The sequence below is a fragment of the Tauraco erythrolophus genome, chromosome 1 (genome assembly GCF_009769465.1).
Source record: "Tauraco erythrolophus isolate bTauEry1 chromosome 1, bTauEry1.pri, whole genome shotgun sequence".
NCBI lineage: Eukaryota > Metazoa > Chordata > Aves > Musophagiformes > Musophagidae > Tauraco > Tauraco erythrolophus.
In genome coordinates, this window is record NC_141465.1 from 61,133,754 (window position 1) to 61,154,153 (window position 20,400).

General features: G+C 39.4%; 1 protein-coding gene across 2 annotated transcripts in view; it reads right to left on the reverse strand.

Moving 5' to 3' along the window:
- GABRG3 (gamma-aminobutyric acid type A receptor subunit gamma3) overlaps positions 1-20,400 on the reverse strand; it is a 343,043-nt gene that overhangs the window by 302,398 nt on the left and 20,245 nt on the right. The gene's annotated exons all lie outside the window — the stretch shown is intronic.

Genomic DNA, 20,400 nt, shown 5'->3' on the forward strand with positions numbered 1-20,400 from the left:
ACGGGAAACTTGAATTTCATCAGTGTCTTTTTCAACTAGCTTACTGATTAGTCAAAATCATCCCCCCTTGATCCCTTTTACATGCCATTTTTGTAATTGCACATATAATGAATGAAAGGCCTCCACTGATAATATTTTTTCCATGACCACATAAGCATGTCTAAACTGATGAGAATCTTCAGTCATATACCTTAAGCAATGCTTTACCACCCAAATTCCTTGCAGTTTTAATTTTCATTTTGAATGCTTCAGCAATTTCTTAGTTAATTCTGACCCACCTTGATTTTCACTCCATTTGCATATTGAAAAAATTCAGTAGTTTGTAAAAGCATCTTATTAAGGATTGATTAACTTACATGAACTTTGGAAAATTTTAAGATTCATCCATCGGTGATTATAACGTACTTCACACACACTCAAACACCATTACGTAGCATGCATTGACATTTGCAATCTTAAAATGTTACGACTGTAAGAGTTGACATTTATACAAGTATCCCTCGTATTTTTAATTTCAGTACAGACCATATATTAGGCTAATAGTAGGCATTTAATGTTCATCATATTTATTAGAGAGCAATTATACAAAGGGTAAAATCCACTACAATTCTGCTGTACACATGTCCTGAGGAATTGGTAGGTATGACAGAACAAGGGCAGAAAGAAGGCACAAAATTTTGCACAGATCGAGTTATGGAAGAGTCGCCAACTGTGCAACAGTTCTGCTGGAAGGGAGAAGTCAATGTTATGAAGATGTGGAGTGGTGTAAGTTAGGAAAGGATAAGATACAGGGAAAGAAAATAAAAGGCAGAAAGCGAACTTTTCAAGCGAAATGAGAGTAAGTAATTAAAAAAGAGCTGGAGGAAAGAGAAATGACAATGATGGGGAACGAAACCAGACAAACACAGAGCAGAACCTTTCCTTTCTAATATGCCATCAGTAATGAATTTCAGTAGCTCTTCCATTCACTCTTTCCACATGGTACTCGGATTATATGCTTCTCTTATGTTAGAGATAACCATATTTACATTTAGCCATGCAATGCCAGCAGCTTGCAGCTGTATCCCTTAAGAGAGACAAATCAGATAGCCAGTGTCTGGGCTTTATTTCCACCTTTACCAATGACAGTCTGTATGAATTAAAACTCAGAAAGTGACTAATTCTCCCTCCAGCTTCCCTCAACTATTTTTTTTTGTGTGTATGTACAGATCATCTCTTCCTCTGTTCATTTACCATATCCAGCACAGTGCATCTGGCAGACTGGATTTCATGCTCTCCTGTAATACAAGAAATATAAAGCAAAGCCATTCTACACTGTGTATGATGCGCTTCACTAGCCCAGCAAAAGAAGGAGATGCTAATCTCTGCTTTCATCTGAATGATCTAAATTGAAAAATCTGGTTAGTCAATCCACAGAATTAGAAAGCAAATATTTAGGTGTAAGAAGCCTAAAGAAGGATGCACAAAAAAGGACTAGCTTATACAGCTTCCTACAGCACCATGATGGAATAAGTTCAGTGACACAGAGGACAAATTCAGCTTTTAGTGTCCTGCATAAATAAACAGTGTCTTCAAGCATGGCTTTAACATTTTATGCAAATATGTCCATTGTCTGGTCTACAAACAAGCCCTCTCACAAATTTTTTTACAGTTACTAGTTATTTCATAGATTTCATAGATTTCTAGGTTAGAAAAGACCTTAGAGATCATCCAGTCCAACCATCCCTAATCCCCCATTAAACCATATCCCTAAGTAGTTCATCCACCCTTTTCTTAAACACATCCAGGGATGGGGACTCAACCGCCTCCCTGGGCAGCCTATTCCAGTGGCTGACAACCCTTTCAGAGAAGAAATACTTCCTAACATCCAACCTGTACCTCCCCTGACTAAGCTTATACCCATTTCCTCTTGTTCCATCACCCATCACTAATGTAAAGAGCCCTTCCCCCACCTCCCCACCATCCCTTCTCAAGTATTTGTAGGTTGTAATCAGGTCTCCCCTCAGTCTCCTCTTCTCCAGGCTAAACAGCCCCAACTCCCTCAGCCGCTCCCCATAAGTTTTATTTTCCAGCCCCTTGACCAGTTTAGTCGCCCTTCTTTGGACTCGCTCCAGGAGCTCAATATCTCTCTTAAAGCGAGGGGCCCAAAACTGGACACAATATTCCAGGTGTGGCCTCACCAGTGCGGAGTACAGGGGCAGGATCACTTCCCTATTCCTGCTGGTTACACTATTCTTGATATGCGCCAGTATCCCATTGGCCTTTTTGGCCACCTGGGCACACTGCTGGCTCATATCAAGCCGGTAGTCAACCAACACCCTCAGGTCCTTCACCGCCAAGCAGCTCTCCAGCCAATCTTCCCCAAGCCTATAGCGATGCTTGGGGTGTTTTTATACCCCAAGTGAAGGATCCTGCACTTGGCCTTATTAAAGCTCATGCCATTGGCCTCAGCCCAACGATCCAGTCTGTTCAAATCCCTCTGAAGGGCCTCCCTACCCTCAAGCAGATCGACACAGCCTCCCAGCTTGGTGTCGTCCGCAAATTTACTGAGGGTACATTCAATCCCCTCATCCAGGTCATTGATAAAGATGTTAAACAGAACTGGACCCAGCACTGAGCCCTGGGGAACCCCACTGGTGACCAGTCTCCAGCCGGATTTAGCCCCATTTACCACCACTCTTTGGGCCCGGCCATCCAGCCAGTTTTTAACCCAAAGGAGGGTGTGCCTATCCAGGCCAGCAGTTACCAGTTATTGTGACATTACTTCTCCTCTTTAACTAATTTAACTTTGATTGCTGCTATTACATACTTAATACTCCCTCTCAGGCACCAAGTTATTCTTTGCCCATGACAGTGTCTTTTTGTTCTCTTTGAATCGGGAAATCTCAGGCAGGGTTTGTATTCCCAGCGTAGCAAGCACTGCAAAAAGCACAGGCATTTTCATCTCAGTGTTCCCTAACAACAAAGACCTAGTCAATCAATATACAACTGTTCCAAACAAACATAGGATTCTGCGGTCTGTAAAGCAAGTGTCAGGACAGCTACTGCGAATTACAAATTAGAGTAATTGCAACTTTATAATCTTTATAACAGCATGATATAGAAAGGTCCTTCTGGTCACAAAGCCAACTGAGACTATCGGAGCATTCAAGGTCCACAATTCTTGAATTATCTTGAATACACATCTAGAAATCCCACAATAATGACAACACTCTCTTTTCTTCATAGCACATCTTTTATTCCCTCCACCATGAAGCATTACCTGCATTACGTCTACAACAACAAGCAATACTTTTTCCATTCATGACCTCTCACAGTCAGCAGTGACACTTCTCTATCTGAATCATTTAGAAAGATTGTACTGTGTCTTGCGTACCTGACATAAGAATAGCCTCAATGTTCCCTCTAGTTTTAACTTGCTGAACCAAAGGTTGACAAAATTTTATGGCTGCAACCTATAAAGGGAATAATTGGCAGCATTAAATTGCTTATTACAACACAAGAGATGGAAGACTGCAGGTTCAAAGCGATTCTGTCATTTCCTTCCAACATCCACAGGCAAATTGACAAATCCTCTGAGCAGAGCTCTTGGAGTCTGTTAGCTTAACAGAATTAAAGCTTAACAGAGAGAGAAAGGACCGTGATGCCATGCACCTGATCCATTAAAAACTGGAATCAAGCCCACTGGCCTGCACAGTTGAATCACATCATAAAAGTCAAACACACTCAAGATTCAAAACCACTTGAGAATTCCAGAAAATATTTAAATTTTTTATATTAAGAGCAAAAGTTGGAGTATTTGTAAGCAACCAGATCTCTCTTCCTGCTTTTAGCAGTTAACCTGTTTGGCAGGCTTAGCATGACGTGTAGATATGGGAATGTGATCAAATGGCATTGTTTTTTTGAGGAGCATGACAGTAATGGTCTCATCTTGGAAAATCATTCTCTTTTTCCTTCACAAAGAAATAGACAATTTTTACATGTAACAGCTTGAAATGTAATGGCTAAAACCAGCCATGAAGAAACTAGCCGTGAAGAAAAAAGAAAAGAAAGAAAATGGAGAGGCGAGGCAAGGCAAAGCAAGGCAAGGTTAGGTGAGGAGAGGCAATGCAAAGCAAAGCAAGGCAAGGCAAGGGAACAACAAGCCAAGCAGAGAGCAAATTTACCACACAATTGTTCTCTAGAGAAAACGAAAACCCCAAAACAACATCATCGTATTTACTTCAGAGGCTTTCTAAAAATATACACAATTTTTGAGAGGAAATTTCAGATGAAGAGAAAAATAACACTGAACTACTGAGAATCTGTTGAGAGAACGAGAAGAAAAAAAGCAGTATTTCATACTGTATTTCAGGTCCTGCCTTTAAGCTATGGATTGGATAAGTCTGTCAGTCCTGGTTATCCAAAGGAAAACACAGAAGCCAAACAATCATATCTTGGATATAAAAATTTGTTTCTTACACTCAAGTTTTTGTTTCTACATAAGCAAGTATTATAATCAATAATTCATTGATTAAAATAAATTTCTGCAAGATGCCTACTATAGAAAATAGATGATAGCATCTGTAGACTGACAGAATATGACTATTCGCAGGAATGACATTAGAAATTACAGGCTGATTTCATAATGCACTAATTTTAAATCAACAAGTAAGCAGAGAGTTAATTTATTTACTAAAAAGCTGTGACTTCCAACAACTCCATTCTCCTAACATGATGTAGAATTTAACATATGTCATATGCCTTCAAGTAAATTACACTGAACCTCCACCAAAGCCTTTATCTTCTTTGTTAAAGGAGTGCTCCTTGCTTAAATATATCAGAATATTCAGGGGAAAATAAAGATTTCTGTTAACCTTTGCCCCTCTCCCCATCTTAGTAATAGCATTTCACAAATTGTATGGAAATAGATTATAGGGTATTATTTGGAGAGTCTCAGAGCGTCTCCCTTCAAAACATGAGCTGCGTTACTTTCCTAATCCGATCTTCTGATCACTGTGACTCATACCATGTCTTTCTAGCAAATAGAGGTCATTAAGAGCAGCCCTGAGGAGAAGGACTTGGGGATGTTGGTAGATGAGAAGCTCAACATGAGCTAGCAATGTGTACTGACAGCCCAGAGAGCCAAACGTATCCTGGGCTGCATCCAAAGCAGCGTGGCCAGCAGGTCGAGGGAGGTGACTCTGACCCTCTACTCTGCTCTCATGAGACCCCACCTGGAATACTGTGTTCAGCTCTGGAGTCCCCAACATAAGGACATGGAGCTGCTGGAGCGAGTCCAGAGGAGGGCCACAAAGATGATCCGAGGGCTGGAGCACCTCTGCTATGAAGACAGGCTGGGAGAGTTGGGGCTGTTCAGGCTGGAGAAGACAAGGCTACAGGGAGACCTTCTAGCAGCCTTATAGTACTTAAAGGGGACCTACAGGAAAGCTGGAGAGGGACTTCTGACAAGCACATGTAGTGATAGCACAAGGGGCAACGGATTTAAACTGAAAGAGAGTAGATTTAGATTAGATATAAGGAAGAAATTCTTTACAATGAGGGTGGTGAAACATTGGAATAGATTGCTCAGATAAGTTATGGCTGCCCCATCCCTGGAAGTGTTCAAGGCCAGGTTGGATGAGACTTTGAGCAATGTGATCTAGTGGAAGGTGTCCTTGCTGATGGCAGAGAGGTTGGAACTAGATGATCTTGAAGGTTCCTTCTAACCCAAACCATTCTATGATTCTGTGATTCTAAAACACATGACCTCCATCACAGTAAACTCTTGTTTGAGCTAAAAGACCATCTTAGTTCCCAGTAACTTTTAACTATTTCTTGCCATTCCCTTTGAGGCCCAGGAGAGTTTGTCAGTGCGTTTCACGAAGGTTTAATGTCAGCATAAGTATGGTAGAGAAATTTGAGGCTACACCTCTACAGTTCTTTTGCATTAAGCACATCCAGGCCTAAGTCTAGATCATGTGATCATCTTTAACATTATACACTGGCCCTGCACACTCATTTCACCTTCAGAGCGACTCAATTGGCTGCCTAGACAAGGCAAAATAGACGGACACTATTTCACAGACTATAGCCATCCTGATAGGCAACACGAATATAACAATCAAGATGCTTATATCCAAACTTGCACACAGCTATGAAAAGGAATATGAGCATAGTCTTGAATTCCCTCTTACATTTCAGAGGAGCATGAAGGCTCTACTAATAGATTTTCCCATCCATTCTCCCTGGCATGCCCCTCTTCTTTTCACTCTGCTCTTTCTTTCTACCTCCAGTTCTGATTTCTCCATACCCCAACTCTTCAGTCCACTCCTATTCACTACAAACAGCCAGTCCTCAGTCTTTTGCCCTCTTCAGGACACTCATTTCTCAGTCAGTTCTTCTCACATTTATTTCACGTATTTCAGCACCTGACACTACCCCTAGCCCCTCATCCATTGCAATCAGGCAACTCCCTCCTCCACGCTGCTGCAGTGCCGCAAGATCACTAGGAGCACAGACACTGTTCTTTCACATCAGCTGCAGCAGCTCGAATGTAAGCTTTCCAGGAAATCTGGCCCACGCTCACACTGAAACATATGCAACACAGGTGGAATCAAGGGATTTAAGCTGCTAAAATAATTTTGCTCTGAGAGCATGTGCAAACAGACTCGCAGGCAGATTTTCACAGTGACAACAGAAGGCATCCCTGACATACAGGAAATGCACCATTCTCTCTCTCTCTCCATCCCAAAGCCTTAAAATTTAATATCCTTTCTAATTAGCATTAGGTAGTAAATTTTGGAGACTGGCAGAGGGGCACTCATTTTTGAATGTGAAAAAAATGTTTCTTCCTAATTTTGTTTCAGAAATTGTCAAACCACTGTCTGAACTGCTTTTGGCAAGCAGAAGTTTTGTGATAGATATCTGCTGTTGAAAAGTTTACTCCAAATCTTTACAATACTCAGCTGAAAACCAGTATTTATAAAGAAAAATATTACATAGATGTTCAGTTAGATTATAACATCAACCCCAAATACTTATACCTTTATATCACAACTCTTCGTGTAATTTTATAACCCATGATAGTTCCACAGGAACAAATTACTAGGTAAGGCTAAAATTATATACAGTTTTCTAAGTAAAACTGACCCTGTCCTGTGTCTCATCCTGGAAAATGCTCAGTTAAAACAACTGGAGATTAAGCCCATGGAAGAGCTTCAGATTCTGAATGAAAATGGAAGCTGAGCCTTGCAAAGTTCAATTAGACACAAAACTAATAAAAGTGTACTTTCAAATCCAGTTCCTGACTTTGGCTTCCATGTGAAAATCAGCATAAATCAGGTCAATTATTTAGAAGCTGACAGATTTTTGGAATGTCCCTTATTTTTATTTAATTAAGTTATTGATTGCTGGTATGTTTGTCATTTTATTCAAAGAGTTTTACAAAGATCCCTCTAACTCTAGACCTACGGAGAGCTTAAAATTTGAGAGATGCTAATCTGTTATCACAGCTTATATATATGGACAAGCTAATATATATTAGCAACAGAAAAACAAACAAACAAACCCCCAAACATTTGCAGGTGCATGAGACCTAGGAAAGTATGGAGTTTTCCTGTGAGAGAAATAAATTAATGTTTATATTTTTCCTACTAAATAAGCTTGCCCTCTCAATTTGTTGATACCCTTTTACTTGCACAATGCTAGCAAGTGTAACTGCCAGCACAGGTACTTTGGTACCCAAGAGTTGTACCCAGTTACTGATTCTCCAAGCACAGTGGGCTTTATGAGCAAACCGCGTTTACTCCATACTCTAGCTGATGGCTTTTCTGATGAGGTGTTTTGAAAGAATTCACAACCCTAAACTATGTCAGCAAAAGTTTCATACATAAATCTGAGCTAAGCCAAAGAGCAAGCACAAGTCGACCATTCAGTGCATCACCTGTCATTGTTCCCATTAGCTAGAACTAGTTTAGCCAGACTTTTTGGAAATCCAAAAGAAACTCCTAAATAATTCTTTTAATTTGCCTCTTTGCAGTTGCTAATTTAGCTGTGCCATGATCTGTCAAAAGCTTTGTGTGCTGGTTCCACTAGGCAGCTCCCAAAATATAGGTCCAATTTTATCTTTTTAAGTTGTTCTCCTAGGCTTCCCACATTTGGTTTTGCTTTCCTTCTCTTTATAACATCCTCATAATATCTTCCAGATGGCAAAGAAATGCTCAGCCATATTTACATAAATACAGCTTCAGACACCAGAGAGTTAGAGAACACATTGCAGGGAGAACAATGAAAGCAAACTTAGCAGCTTTCAGGTGGGTACAACCAGACAATCTTGAGGGTTTTTGTGGGGTTTTTTTTAATACACTCTGCAAAAGAATGATATAATAGATTATAGTATTATGCAAAAAAAACCCCACACCTCCTAATAACTAACATTTCAATCTGGAAACAATGAAAAGTACTCAGGAAAACAGAAAAATGAAAGCAGCAGCCTATGGACTAGCACAGATCAGCACATTTCCATTTATGTTGACGTATTTGGCCATTTATGTCAGGTGAGAATCTGGGCCCCCTGTGGAATTCAGAGCACAACAATAGGCACTAGGCAGATCCTTCACTGCTGTACACATCACCCATTTATTCATTCCCATCCAGCACAGAAGAAATTCCCCGATTTACTGGTGTTTCACTTTGCACTATCCACAATAGGGTAAATTAAAAGAAAAGACAGAAGGCAGTGAGGATGCAATATGTTCTATTACCAAAACGAACTTTGGGTTACTTTGGATCTTATTATTAGCCTCTCAATGTGGAATATTTTAGGAGAACATGGCTCAAATTTATGCCTGGCATAGTTCCATTCACTTCCTGAGAGATTAATTTAGCTCTTTCATTGTTTATGCTATTTTACACATTGCACATAGGTATCAGCATGTCAGGAACAGAGACTAAATCATTGATCGCATTTACCTAGATCCCTATGTATGCCCTAATTGAATCACAAGCAAAAACGATTGCATGAACTGAATTTATCCAAAATTGTTAGTCTGATTTCAAACCAGCATCAAGAGGAGAGGCAAGCCTACATTATTCTGACCAAACAATATAGCTTGATAGCTCATCTCAGTGTCTAATGAAGTAACATTTGCATAATGCATGAAGTCCAATTTAGGAAAATTGAAACTGTTTTGCCTTAAAGATGCCCAGATGTTTAGTGAGCATGTGATCCAGTGAAAATTTCACTCTGAGAAATGAAGACCAAGACTGAGGCAGATGAGTAACACAGGAGGAAATTTTTCATTTCCATTTGCAGCAGGGAAGACCAGCAAACAGCTTGGTGATCTCGATTCTTCAATTAGTAAACACATTAAAACTAAGTAACTGACATTATTAGACAAAAAGATGGTTTATTACAATAGAATAATCTCTATAAATTGAAAAAATAAGATCATACCTTTCTACAGTTCACAATTTTGATTGCCTTATAATTCAACCTCAATCTAGAGGCCTTCTAGATAACGAAAAAAACATTCTGTGCACGCTGCAGTAAATATACCTCGGGGAAATATCCACCTGAAAAGCCATTTGAAAGCACAGAACCATCAGAGTCTGATATATGGAGTGTGTATAAGCAGATGGCAGTTATTTCTTTGTCTCAATTATCCGATACACTTTACAAAACATGAACTATCAGCCAAAGCTCATTATCCCTTGAGTCCACCAGCTACTGCTTCCAAGAAAGATCTTGAGAAGCAAGGTCTGAAAACACAGGTAATTTATTCTTATTGAGTAAACAATACATCTAGAAAAAAGTCACAAAATCTTGCGCACACATGCCCTTTTTCTAATCTGAGGGAGACATTGCAAACTCCAAGCTTGTTGAGATTAATATGTTCTGGGTAAAAATAAGTTACATAAATCAATGGACAATCAAGATAAAGGCTAGTATGTGCAACTGAATCAGGAAAAGATGCAACAGACAGGAAAGGTAACAAGTAGATGCCACTTGCAGAGGTTACCAGGAGCGCAAGTTGTACAGAGACATAAAAACAATGCCACTGTTGAGCTTGTGCTTATCCATATGTGACACAATCATGAAATTTAGTTTCCAGGCTCCTTCATTTGAAGGTTTTAGTAATGTCTCTTGAGTATAAGGACCAGGAAGTCTGAAATAATATGCCTGTCTTATGAAATGTTCTCAAAATAGTAGCCAATCATTTTTGTCCATCCTCCTCTGTTACAGTTCACTGTGATGTATCATATTTGTTCTGTTTCTGCCATACAGTCTTCACATGAACTTTTGGCTTCATAGCCAAAATATTGTATCAAAATGTATTAATACAGCGTAATTACATGACAGCGTAATCAGCACTGTGTCTATGACAAACACAACAAAGTGTCTGCATGACCAAGGGTTTCTTAATTTTTCCAAACATACCTTCTTCATAACAGCTGGCCTAATTTCCTTCCTTCAAACTCTGCTTTTTAAGTCTCAAATCACAACAGGTATAACCACCCTGTCATTATAACGTATTTTTTTAATACCAGAATTCCTATGTGTCGTGGTTTTAGGCTGATCCAGCAACTAAAACTCACACAGTCTCTCCTTCTCCAGTAAAATAGAGAGGAGAGGAAAAAAAACCAAAGGGACTGAGGGTTGAGACAAGAACAGAGGGAGCACCCACCAACCATGGTCCTGGGCAAAACAGACAGGGCTTTCTCAAAGCAAAACAGTTTATTAATGATTACTTAGAAGGACAAAGGGAAACCAAAAAAAAAACCAATTACTCAAGAGGACAGAAAGAAACAAAACCAGATCTTAAAACCGACACCTTCCCCCCCGCTTCCTTTTCCTCCCGGCTCTACCTCCTCCCCCCAGCAGCACAGGGGACAGGGACTGGGGGAGTGCAGGTCAGTTCATTCCGTGCTGTTACTGCTGCTTTGTTGCTCACCAGCCTGGGCTGCAGCACCAAGGACGCTGTTGCATCCTCCACAGCCAGGAGGAAATGGCCTGCCTCTTGTAGGCAGGATAGGTACCTTGAGTTGATTAGTAATTAATTAGTTCCATTATCTCAACTCAGTCCAGCTGGGTAAGAATGATTGGTGCCATAATTCCCCCTTTTTGTTTTACCATTTTTTGTTTTCACAAAGGCTTTATGCATGAGCAGAGACCCAGCCCATTCATCCAAATCCAGCACACTTCCCTCCCGCGAATACCACATCGGGGCTTGCGGCTTTACCTTCTTCTCCGAAGGACACTCGCTCAAGCTCTCGGCTCTGGCTCTTTTGGCTCGGGCTCCTGGCTCGGCGAGGGAGTTGGGGCTTCCCAGGGTCTCACGGATGTATCATGTCGGGATCACCAGTTGTTGCTCACCAGCCTGGGCTGCAGCACCAAGGACACTGTTGCATCCTCCACAACCAGGAGGAAATGGCCTGCCTCTTGTAGGCAGGATAGGTACCTTGAGTTGATTAGTAATTAATTAGTTCCATTATCTCAACTCAGTCCAGCTGGGTAAGAATGATTGGTGCCATACTGCTTCTTTCTTAAAGGAGAAGGAGTCCTTACACCCTTTTCCCCTGCTCCAATGGATCCTCTACCCACAAGGAAAAATCCACAAACTTCTCCAGCGTGAGTCCAGCCCACTGGAAACAATCCTTCCCCACAGATTGCTCCGGTGTGAGCTTTACCACAGTCTCGGTTACTTAGGGAGCTGTAGCCACTCGCTCCGGCGTGGGTCGTCACTCAGACTCCAGATGCCGCTCTGCCTTGTCGTGCACCCCAACACGACCATCCTCAGGCTCAGGCATCTTCTCCCCACGGGCTGCGAGTGGGTCTCTGCTCCACCGAGGCCGTCCTGGTTGCAGGGGGGCCGCCTGCTATCTCACCATCAGCCGCAGGAAAGTCGGCTCCGGCACACCTCCTCCCGCTCCATCCTCACTGGCCTGCTGTCGATGCGGCTGTTCTCTCAGATCTCAGTCCTCTCCAGGTGAACTCAGCCCAGTGGGCACCCCGGGAGTGGGGTGCCCCTGAGTTCCCCAGCTGGCTCCGCCGCCGCCATCCTTCGTGGGCGGCGCCGGCCCGACGCAGGCAGCTGCCAGCCGGGAGCCAGGGAGCGGGGGCAGTGCCCTCCTCCCTTCTCTGCTCGATCCTGGGCGAAGCACCTTTTCCGGTTCCTTTGTCCTGACTTAAATAGGGCAATTCGCAGAGGCGCCCTATTGGCTCAACCCCGAGGGGGATGGCAGTCTGATCTGGTGGCCAGAACTAAGCCTAACCCAGTTCCAAAACCGGGGAGGTCGCAGGGAGCAAAACCCCTCTCCTGCCATCAGAACCACCCCCCCCTCCACATCAAACCATGACACTATGGCAGAATACTTACAGAAAGTGTCAAGAATTATACAGATTTCTTCTAAATTTCTAATCCCACCTAAAGCAAGTACTCACTCTCTATGCAAGGAAAATATCAGTGGAGCTCTGACTATACAGGTGTTTAAAAATCATTGAAATTTATGGTACATTAGGCACTGTAAGAAAGAGCTTGACACCTTCATACGTTTGTGAACATAGACCTCAATTTGTCAAGTCTCATGTATGAGAATTACAACATGCTACTGTAGCTAGGTATTTAATACCTTCCATGGCTAACTTTCTTAAGCACTTTTGAAAATTCTGTTCTCCTTGCAAAATATGCCAAACAAAAGTCAGAGAAAGCAAGAATCAATTATCCTTGCTCCCAAGTCTCCCAAGGAATTCACTTTCCTAGATAAGCTCCAAGCATACACAGCTAGCCTTGTGGTAAGCACAGAAAACACTCAGAGATGAAGGCAGTAGTTTCTTTAGTTTAAGAATGTCCGAACAGCCTTGAGAATGTAATCTCTTAGACCTCTGAGCAGTTTCCTTATCTTTATCATTTAAAACTTAAAAAAATACTTGTTAAAATTTTTATATTAACATTAAAATCTTTGTTGCTATTTTTAATAGAGTGACTCCACTTCACTGTAATACTTAAGATGTTTAACTAAAACACATCCAAAACTCTGTGGTCAAAATTGTCTGCTTCTATGTAGTATGCAAAAAGCTAATTATCTTTACAAATACATCTTCCTATCACCAAATTTCTTCAGCATTCAAGGGCTGCAAATGTCATTTGTTGAAGTAGGAAAAGAGACACAAAGTTTCTGGAGTAGATTGATAGCAGTTTTAAGGGCAGAAAACAGCTTGTCCAACACAGTATGTAGCAGAACCACCTGTGTCTTTCAAGTCTAATGAAAAGCAGGCACATAAGAAGACAGAGGTAGAGAGAGCTTTGAGGAAGAAACCTATGAAAACATAAAGAACGTAGAATATCACTACTTTTGACCACTTAAAAGCCCCTTTTCCAGATCAAGAAAGAAATTGATCTGAAGACTACAGTAATTTAAAAGGAGAAAAGTGTATGATGTTAACAAAAGCATGAAGATAATTGGGATATAGATACGTGCCTGCTGTCTGTAGTCTTTTTTAATTGCAGAAACCAAGCATTTGTTTTATTCTTCATTTCTGTGTGGTCACTCAGCAGAAATACCTTGTCTGTACTAGAAAAAAGCATGTCTGAGAGCACTTAAGAGTCAAGGGACATCATGTTCACTAAAAAAGCTTGAAGGGAAATGAAATACAGTTCTCTAAACCTTATTTTCAGCAATGAGACAATAAAGGAAATTATGTCCAATTAGATTGATGAAAAGCTCTCATGTGGAAAAAAACTAAGGTACATGGGTTCTGCTGGGTTTTTTTCATTGTAAGAATGGTGTGAAAAAATGAAGGGCATTGTTCTGATATTTAAATGACACTGATGAATCGTATTCATTTTTAACAACCAAAAAACCTTACAGAAATATGAAGGCACTTCTGTAACGCAATTAGAGATTGTATGGGGTCACATTGTACTCATTGTTCCTTCCTAACTACAAGCACATTTACAGCGCCTCTGGAATCACTCTATGGATGCTGTGATGGCTGAGTCTGCATTCCCAAGACTTTATACCATGAAATTTTACAAAAAAATTTCATTCTGACTGCTCGATTATTTACAGAACCAGTCAGCAACGTTCATTTTCTTCTTGGGTAAATCCATCACTGAAAGGACTAAGAAAGACCGAACTCTCAAAACTATGGTTTAAATCATGCCTATATCATGCAGGAATCCAATGAACAGGTTGACACAAAAGTAATTATTCTTTCATGGAGAAATCATGGGAAGCTCAAGCTCTAAAACAAAGTTGATAAACACTTGACCACTTAAAAATTTAGGCAAAGAGACCCTCAATTTACTCTTAAGTAATTCAATATCATTGCAGCAATTTAGCCATAGTTTTTCTAAATTAAGTTTTCCAAATGTTGGTAACAAAGAAAGCAAAGCTATGTATTGTTGGATAGACAAGGAAGGCAACTGTTGCTTTCTAAAGGAACTGGTAACAATGTGTGCACTTTAAAGCCTAGGATCTAAAGGCCCAAGAAATAGGTTATTGAAGTGAGAGAAATCAAGCATAAGAACTGGCATCAGGATGGAAAGTGATTTCTTTCCATACTTTGTACAAAGGCCAATTCATTCACTCAAAGATGAGGTACCTGTTAGATGCTGTAGCACTGTTCAGCCATGGAAAAAACATTCACTCCAGCTGTTCTTCAGACCTTTTTGCAATGCCCATTACTGACCAGATGAGACATTTCATTCTCCTATATTACTGGAAGTAAATCACTCATTTGTTATACACCTTTTCAGACCACACTAAGCCTAAGGCATCCATATTAGACAATCTGCTTGAACTCTGATAAAACAGACCAGCAGACAGAAGATCAGTCCATTACCAGACTTGTGACAGAAACTAGCATTCCTCCAAGAAGCAAACTGGATTTTCTGCCAATATAGAAAATTATAGCAATAAGTATTTTACTGCTACACATCACAGTACACAAGCTTTATTACAGAAAAATGAACATTATGCTAGGCATCCCATTGCACCTCAAACAAGGGCAGCCTAAAGCCTTTATCCAAGCATCTATCAGCTATATCATATTTTAGTTACACAAAGTGGAGCTCTAGAGGAGACCAAAAGTAGAAGCTGACAAGTTCATATGTGAAAAAATCAACCCATGCTCATTTTTTTCCCTCCAGCTTCCTCCTTTCCACTGTTTCACCTTTGAGATTATATTAGCCTCTCACAAGCTCAATGGTGGAACAGAAGTCACAGATTCAAGTTTCAGCTTAGTACTACAACCTCTGAGAAACATTTTCATAGAGAGGTATTCACTGAAGGAGCTTGAAGAAACAAGAATGAATCTGTATGTCAGGTGATTTTGATTTATCAACAAAAATCCATGCAGTTTAAAAGTTTTCTAGAATTCATAGCTCTTTTATAATGAATGATCCAAGTTTAATGACAGTATATAAATATGCTTTAGAAACAAGAATAGTAGTTTGATCATAATCTAGCAAAATGTTTAAGCGCATGATTAGTATCTTAGTTCTTGTAAATGAACAGACACACTTACACTAAAATTTAATCCAAGACTTGTGTGTTCTCTCAGGTAACCGACTAAAAAAGAAGCTTCCAAAATTTGCAGAGAAAAATATAAACATTCCCAGGCGTTCCATTATTTTAGAGATAACCTGAACTCACCAACTGGGAAACTCACCCCTCAAAAATAACTGAAACCATATCCCTATACAATTGCTTTACAAATAGGTTAGGTAAGACAGTGAGATACAGTTAGAAAAAAAACACTCTAAGTTAACAATGAATAACAGGATATCAGGCTCGTGCTCAATAGTGTCTTGCATTATCTTTGAGAAGAAGCCTGTAAAGGATATATTTGGGGCTACACGGTGGGATGAAAAACAGATGAAATCTGGATTTAAATTAGCTTTGCCTTATTATGGAAAGATTCACTAAGTTATATTGCTATAATTGCAGAAGCTCCAGTAATAGTTTTAACTATCAAGTAAATAGACGTAGACACTAAAAATATGCAAGAAATTCAGACTTAATTATAAGCACTGAATAATATTTTAGGCAAGTCGCCACATCAAGACTCTTCTTTTAAATACCTATCATGTCTAGTGGAGAAGCAAAATGAGCATGTGGGGACTTTGAAACTGAAGTTCAAATAAGTCTATCAATACATTAAGGGGTAAAAAAGAGTAAAGATTGCTTTTATTCTACAACACTTACTGAACAAAAGGGAAATACAGCATCCATAATGATATATGACATAGCCTAGGGAGTGGACACAAAAGAATGATGTGATGAAACACACCAAAGAAACACTCTATGAATTACCTTTTCAGATTACCTGAGAATAAAGAGATGAGCATATATCCAGCAGATAACCGATTAATAGTTTTATGAACAGGTAAGTACAGTTTATAAGCTTGTTTCTCACACTGTCTCTTCAACATATTTTCTGTACAGCTGCATTAAAATGAGATTCCAGTTGCTGAAACCATCTAGGTGTCAAATTCTTCCTTCACCAGCAACTTGTGCTGCAGCCTCAGACGCCTGTAGCTACTCAGTTAAGACTTCATGTGTGTACACACACACTGACTTCGATGGTATTGAGATTTAATAGTCTAAGTAATCTCAGTGTGTTACATTTCTGCCTCACAAAACTACTTCTATGGGATTTTTTTTCCCATCAGTTACATCTGATTCACGCTTTGCATATTGACACGGTCTCTCTCCTTTTTGTGTTCTTTATACACAAGCCAGTACTTGCTGCAATTGACAAGAACTGGGTTGTTGGCAAAAGTTGGACCATGGATTTTAATACAAAGCATATGCTTCCTGGACACCTTTTTGAATGGGAGGTGTTAAAAAAAAAAAAAAAAAGACACCAAGATGTGAAAATTGAGTGATGTGGAATTCATACACTTGTTTACAATATAAAAAGTGGGTAAAAAATAGGAACAAGATTGCAGCTGAATTTTGAAATTTGAAAAACTCACTTAGAAGATCCCTAACACCAGTGGAAGCATATTCATTATGATTACAGATATAACAAAGTTTTTAAATACAGAAAAGGTTGAAATAAAATCTTGTGATAGATAGGAATATTGCATCATACAAGCCAGGGTCTTTAATAACATTGTAACATGAAATGGCAAGTCACAGATTTCTGTAACTTACCTTACGAAGAGAAGAAAATCACGACAGAGGGATATAATATGCACATAGGAAGTTTTAATTTGGCTCAGAACATGCATGTGTCATTTAGTTTTAAATCAAAAAGTTTATGTTTTTTTAAATCAGTCCAAGCTCACATCCTGTTATGTTTTTGATAAAAGACAGACATCAATATACAATAGATGGCTTTTATCTGTTAAAAAGCCATCCTAAAATTTTTGAATGGGCATTCAAACATCTCAGAGTTTTAAATTTCAAAATACTCCTGTCTAGTATAAATCATTTCTGTCATTTCATAACACCATATCATAGCTTAAAATGCTGAAATTACTTTCTTCTTCAAAGCCACAGCCACTTGAGTCTACCTCCCAGTATCACTCAGTTCGTTATTCAGCCTGCTTTTACTTCTTTACTTACATTCTTACAATTCCTATTTCTTGCTACTTAACACTAGCTTTTTAGACTGTGTTCCAAAGAAATTTTCTGTGCCACAGAAAAAACAAGTCATCACTGTCTATCAAGAAAACAAGTTTCTATTGGCATCATAAAGATGCTATAAAGATGAATCTGTAATAGAAGAGCATCAACATCACCTCTCACAATCAGTCCTGCTTTTACTGGAAATCTTGAGGTTCTAAATACGTATTTTGAAAGCAACTAGGAAATGCATCACTGGGAAGGCCTTCAGGAGAAGCGGCACAAACCCTCAGCAAACAGCCTGGAATGCAGGGTCAGCCATGTATTCATGTGGATTATGCCATCTTTGTCACAGAGAACATTACTTTTCCCTTGCAAGTCTTTTGAAGGGATCTCTAACATTTCTTCCCCTTGTGGCACTTCCAGCCTCAGTCTAAGAGGATTTATTTTTCCTCAGGGCCACAAGTGTTCACATACAATTCATCTGAGGTTATCTTTGCTCTAAGTGGCTGTCTGGTAGCAGCAGGAAAAGACTGTTAAAGAAACACTGAGATATTAATACTCAAGTCTAATCATAATTACAACAAAGTTATTGACATCTGAAAAGCTTTGCTCTACAAAATTGGCTTGAACGTTCAACTGAATACCCGCTGAATAGATAAAGAAAATTATTTTACTTCCTGGGTTTCACCCACAGGAGGAAAAGCACTGATGAAAACTGATAAGAAAATATACCTGCAGAGTTTGATCTCTAGAGAATCTCCACATGATTTTCCCTCAGAATTGCTGCAGATTAAGAAAAAAGTGATAAAGCTAAGGGCTAAGTTTGGAAGTACACAGCAGGTAACTCCTCCTTGTACATGTTGATAATCTCACTTTTGAAATAGAAGAGATGCAAATCAATGTAATCGTCTGTCTTTTTGCTCAATCAACTACCATCTTGCTGAGGTGCCTTGATAGAATAGCTCAACTTTTAATAATAATTTCGGGAGGAAAAGTTAAAAGTCCCTGTCCTGCTGAGAAATATAGCATATGTAGATTCTTGCAAGAATATTCTTTTTCTTTTTTTTCTCCCAGAATACTATTCTAAATTCTGTACACAATTTTCACACACATTCCTCTCTCTTTGAGAGTTCAGTTATATGACTGAACTCGGGAACCAGACTGAAGATGGTCCCTTCCTTCCTCTTGCTTTGCCACAGGTAATTTCCAGCTACTATTTCTATTCAGCTGCTTGTGTAGCAATGCTCCAGCAGTTCACAGGTTACATGAAAAACTGCTTACTTAAAAATATTTTTTTCATTATTATATTTAATTCCAAAAAGTGTATACATTTTTTTTTCCCGTAGAGTATCACAGAGCTACTCCATAGTGTAGCCAAACAGTTGCAGGAAAAACAGCTCCTCAAACAGTTCTGCCACTGGAGAGACAAGCTATCACACAGTACCACAGCTTATAAGTTTGGGAGGGGGACTTCCCATCTTCATCGTAAACTTGAGACTGCAAGCTCATTTCTGCTCTCTCATGTAAGCTTGGACAAAATCCAAAGCAACAGAGGAGAAATGAAGATTTTAAATGAGCATTGCTACATTTGAGTGCCTAATGTTAATCTCCTATATTGATAATTATGTTTGAGAACAGAACTAAAACTCAGAAGTGCTTCACTAGTTCAGATTCAGTTTCAGTGGCATATACTGTCCAAAAGCATATCTGAAACAAGGTCCATCCATTTCTATTCAAAAGTTTGAACATAACTTTAAGCAGACTTGAGTCCTTAAAACTTCAGGTACCTACATTTTATTTTATTACATCATTTTATTTTATTACATCATTATTTTGTTTATCATTCTGCCCTTACAGATCATACGCAATTTTTCTTCAGCTGTAACCAAAATATATCTCTACACCATACACTCATTAAGTATCCTAACAAGGCCATCTACTACGAAAGAATTACAGTTTACATTTTTTAAATTGATATCTTGGTGCTTCTTTCCAACTTGGTGCCATAAGATATCCTGAACTCAAAGTTAAGGGACAAGTAAACTAGCCATGTTTTGACTGTGCCATAATAATCTTTCAAGAACCACTGGTTCCTTCTATTACTATTTTTCCCTTATTCCTACATGAAACAGTGCCAATCAAATGCTTTCTTAATTATTATTTCACAAATATTTCCAGCACCACAAATGCTACTTGTAAGCTAATTCAGAGGGACAAAGAGTAAAAAGACTTTGAAAAGTAAGCATCCTCACCATTGTCCCCATTGCTTTTGAACATGGTACTTATTCCTAGAGTATACTATGCAAGTCAAAGGATGGTAAGCAGAATAGAGATTCCAATAAATCATTCTCCGGACAAGTCATTTTGGTACACAGTTAGGGAAGGGCAAGATAATTAGCTATTATTAGTTCAAGAACAGAGCAGGTATTCCCACTGCTTGACATTCAGTCCTTCACATGAAACATGACCAATACATTTCACACTCTGAATATGTGGCCAAGTTGTCCCCAGCACATAATTTGTTCTGTCTTTACTTGCCAGATTTCCCATTGCCAGGGGGCATAGGAGTCTCTGACCACCCAGTATTTGACAAGCTGCAATAATTTACATTCTTCCATATACACAGGCAAAAACAAATAATCAGGCTGAATGAACACCTTTCAAAGTCAGGAGCTTTTGTTCCAAAAATATAAAACATATGCAGTGCATTTATCAGATTCTTTTATGATCATTGTACACAGCAGCCTTTAAATGTCATTATGAACAAGAGAAAGCCATTGCTTTGAAGAGGTTAGTAAAAGAGTTTTAAGTAAATTAAGATATTAACAGGCCCTCCAT